Here is a 5,019-nt window from a genome sequence, read left to right as displayed (position 1 = left end):
CCAGGAGTATCGTACTTTTATGATACTAATAACAACAATAACTCAGTATAATTTTACTAGTGAAGTCTTAGGAGGGTAGTGTGTACGTAGACCTTACTCTTACCCTGGGGTAGATAAGCTGTTTTCGATAGACTCCCGGCTCCCTCCCTCCAAGAACTCCCCACCTTGCTCTTGGGGTGACTCGAATTCACAAGCTCTTGGTTGAAAGTGAAGGATGTTCACCACTAACGCAACCCACTCTTTTCTTTTATGATAGTAATAAATTGTGTCAATATCACTTATGCTAAGATCTGATCCACATTACGTAAGACAAAGGAAATAAATGGAAAAATTGAAAGAATACGCAAGCAAATGGAATTTTTTTAATTTTTTTTTCAAATGAAGAGTTCAATTGTGATGGTGATGTGCACAGTTAGCTCAACTTTAAATTGTGTTGCTATATTATTATCTAAGTAATCAATGATAATGACACTTAGGGCCTGGAATGTAGACTATGGTTTTAGGGAGTATAATCAAATTAATCAAAAATATTGAAACTAATTGAAATGAGCTGGCCCTCATAGCCTTAAGTCTAATGTGTGAATAATGAGGGTAGATGTTAAATGCATAAAGCACCACTGAGGCGTTTAATGTAAACAAAAGATATAATTTATTTAATTAGGATTGCATATATAATTCTAATTAGTGTTTGAGGAACACTATGAAACATTAAATTGATTAATTTAATCATGATCGTCAGAAAATAAAATGAGAATGCATTCATTTGACTAAAACTAAGTGAAAATTATTTCATACATAACATATATCTCTCATTTATTGTTTGGTGTAATATCCAATACGAATTTTTTTTTACAATCTTCATTTTTCCTCGTGCCAAGCTTTAAAATTTGCGCTAAACCTTCGTATCACTTCATGGTCATCAAATGAAATGTGAATAATCGTATACGGTCAATACCGATTTCGACCTTTATATGATTAGTCAAGATTGGAACATAATGGATCGAAGGTCATTTTCATAATATCGAGATGAGATCTGAATCCAGGTTACCAAGCTTGAAGTTTTGAGACCGATCAAGTACCGAGCTCGAGTCCAAATCGAATTATGAGGTGAAGCGGTGTTATCGAGCTCAAGAGCCAGAGACCGACCAATATCAAGCCAGATTTGATACCGAGCCCTGAGTCAATATCGAGCTTGAGTTAATATCGAGCTCTAAATCTAGAAATCAACCAATACCAAATCCGACCAAGATCGAGCCAAGAGACAAGAAACGTTACAGCCGCACTAAGGGAGAGAATCTCGGCGGAAATTAGGGAAAAGCTAATATATTATGAGATCCCCACTATGTATTTTTAATTATATCTAAAGTAGGATTCCTTCACTATAAGAGGGATAACTACTAGTTCTGTACGGATCAAACATTGGAAGGCATTCTTACACTCTGATATTATTCACAAGAAAACATACTGATATTGATATAGAGATTATCTTTTTTGGGGCTTAGCACATTGATTCATCTTGTTTGTTCATAAAATATTTTCCACTCAGTTTGGTTTGTATTTCATTCTTTATACAGTCAATGCTCAACATATTTCTACTTATTTTTCAATTTGTGCCAAGTTATACCATGTACCCTTAGAACTACGTATAAATTCAACTCGATCTGTTTTTTGGGTAAACAATAACATCTACTCTTACTTTGAAAGAACGAGATTTTCTCTTGTTCTGTTCTTCTTTTGAAATAATTTTTGGATGTGCAAGCAAAACCTTCCTACATTCAATCACAAACAAGAACTTAATTCTCACTAAGAAATTATGAAGCTTTCTTGATATTTATGTATATAATGGTTTAACTAGAAAATATCTCTAATTTTGTATTTAAAACCTTCCTCCATTTGATGACAATCACAAACTTCTTGTTCAAACAGTTTACCAGCTACTCTTTTGTATGGAACCACTCAAATTCTAAATTGGGAACTCTAGGAGTCTAGGTAAGTTATTTTATTAATCTCTCAATTACCAATTGTCTCATATTAAAGTCTTAATATTTAGTCATGTCTGAATTGTTCCTACAACATATTTTGAGAGGCTTTAAATGTTTGCAAGAAAATAGGACCCCCAAAATTTTGAAACATGGATCTATCCATAGGTGACGGGTAAGTGCAGATCTAAAAGGTTGGGTTACAAATTCACGTGCTTTTTCATATATATATATATATATATATATATATATATATATATATATATATATATATATATATATCACTAAATATTTATAAATATTTTCATTTATTATTGTAGTATTAATCCGAGACTGTTGAAAGAACCCATAAACTTTGAATCTTAAATCCGCCTCTTATGACGAGAGGCAGAAGATTTTGTTGGCACCAACCTAGCGAAAATAAGTCGTATAATAGGTACATAACCTTGACAAAAGTCATTGTTAAATAATATAAGGGCATAAATGTCATTGCCCACAAGTTAGTTAAGTTGTTAAATAGTTAAGTTGTTAAGTTAAGTTAATCTCTCTATATATGTAATCTGGATCCTTCACACTGCACAGTCAATGAGAATTCTTCTTCTCTCTTTCATTTCTATCTTCTTCTTCCCCAAATTACTTTATGGTATCAGAGCTTCTTTGACTCAAGAAGTTGAAGCATTCGATCTCTCTTCCTTAACTCTATTTCTTCTCAATTTTGAAATTCTCAATTCTCAAATTATGTTTTCTTCTGAAATTAGTGTTATGTGTTTGCAATTCTGTCAAAATTCTGCAATTCATAACCTGTGAATTGAAAATCTCGAAATTATTGAAGCAAGAAGCAACAGAAAATGGGATCAATCGATGAACAAGTGAATTTGAATACTGGGAATCAAAGTCAAACTGCAACTGGAAATTAGGTGCCTGAGATCGACTATAATCACCCATTGCTTCTTTCTCCTGTTGATGTTAATGGAATTCAGATCATATTGTTTTAACTTACAGGTATTGAAAACTATTTTATTTGGAATCGATCTATGCGTGTTGCTCTCTTAGAAAGAAACAAGTTAGGAATGGTAGATGGTACATGCAACAAATAAAAAATTTCAGATTCATTGAGAAATCACTAGGAAAGAGTGAATGCCATTGTGTTATCTTGGCTGATGAACTCAGTAGCTAAAAGTCTTCTTGGAGGCATCATGTATGCCTCAAGTGCACAAACTGTGTGGGAAGATTGGTTAGAAAGATTTAATAAGATAGATGGTTCAACAACATTTAATTTGCATAAAGAAATAGCCAATCTATCTCAAGGTTTTGTATCTGTTTGTGTATATTTTTCTAAACTCAAATATCTTTTGGAAGAATTTGAATCCTTGGTTCCTTCTCCTGGTTGTGATTGTCCTAAGTCGCGGGAGTTTGTTAACTACTTGCAAAAATTAAGGCTATACCAATTTTTGATGGGACTTAATGAGTCCTACTCTCAAGCAAGAAGTCAAATCTTGATGAAAATACCCCTTCTTACTGTTAACGAAGCATATGCTTTGATTGTGAGTGATGAAAGTCAAAGATCCATATCAGCAAATTCTGGCATTTTAGGAGCTAATCCACTTGGTAATTTTGACATTGCCATGTATACTAGAATTGGTGGGGGTGGACAGAATCATAGGCTCAAAAGGAACTTTAATGTTCATGTTCAATTTTGTGAATACTGCAAAATGAAGGGTCACACCAAAGAAAACTATTACAAGTTGGTGGGATATCCTCAGGATTTTTGGTAGAAGAAGAAGGGATATAATGCAGCTCACAATGCCAATATTATAGCTGAAAATAACAGCAATTCTGTTGTACCTATGTTCAACTATGGTCAAAATTCAAAAGCAATGGATAAGTCTGCTAATGAAAGTCAGAATGATCAGCTAGGAAACTATAGTTAGGGAGCGGAAGCTCTTACAAATCAGCTGGGAAATTATGCATTTACAAAGAAGCAATATGATCAGATTGTTCAACTGTTTAACAAATGAGGGGCTTCAACACCTACTGCTAATATAGGCTCAGCTGCAAATGCAACAAGTACTTACACAACATTTTTGGTTTCAAATTGCTCACAAGAATGGATTATAGATACTGGTGCCACAAATCACATGGTATTTGATTCTAACCTTCTCAACAAATCTACAATAGTACAGACTACTAATACTAAGAAAGTTCTTCTGCGAAATGGTGATGTATCTTTAGTTACTTGCACATGAGCAAGTTCAATTTATGCTAAGAGTGCTGTAACTAATGTATTACATGTGCCTCAGTTTAAGTATAATTTGCTTTCCGTTTCCAAAATGACAAAAGAATTACAATGTGCAACAATATTCTTTCCTGATTTTTGTGTTTTTCAGGATCTCTTCACTCGGAAGGTGAGGGAGATTAGTAAAGAAGAAAGAGAATTATGCATCTTGTTAGCTCAACTTGCAAGGAACAACAATAGGGTTGTGTGTGCTAGTTAGAACTGACACCAAGTGAGGCTAATAAAATCAATGTGGAGTTGTGACATCAAAGATTTGGACATGTGTCTATACTAATACTTAAGAGAATACTTCTTGTTAGTCTACAGAGTATTAAGGACAAAGTAGATAAATGTATAATCTGCCCTTGTGTTTAGCAAACTAGACTTCAATTTCCAACTAGTAGTATAAAAAGTATTTGTTGTTTTGATATGATTCATGTAGACCTATGGGGTCCATATAGAGTAGCTACTTTTGATGGTAACAAGTACTTTCTCACTATAGTGGATGATTATAGTAGAATGATTTGGGTTTTTTTGCTTAAGTAAAAGTTAGATGTTTTACTATGTTTGCAACATTTCTTCAGATTTGTAAAGACTCGGTTCAATAAAACTATCAAGGTTATCAGAACAGATAATGGCACAGAGTTTGTGAATTCTATTTATGCAGGCTTATTTAAAAATCTGGGAATGATACATCAAAGAACTTGTGCTTACACCCCTCAACAGAATGGGGTAGCTGAAAGAAAACACAAACACATTTTAGAA

Source organism: Nicotiana tomentosiformis, chromosome 9, assembly GCF_000390325.3.
Source record: "Nicotiana tomentosiformis chromosome 9, ASM39032v3, whole genome shotgun sequence".
In the NCBI taxonomy this organism is placed as follows: Eukaryota; Viridiplantae; Streptophyta; class Magnoliopsida; order Solanales; family Solanaceae; genus Nicotiana; species Nicotiana tomentosiformis.
This window is presented reverse-complemented; position numbering follows the sequence as displayed.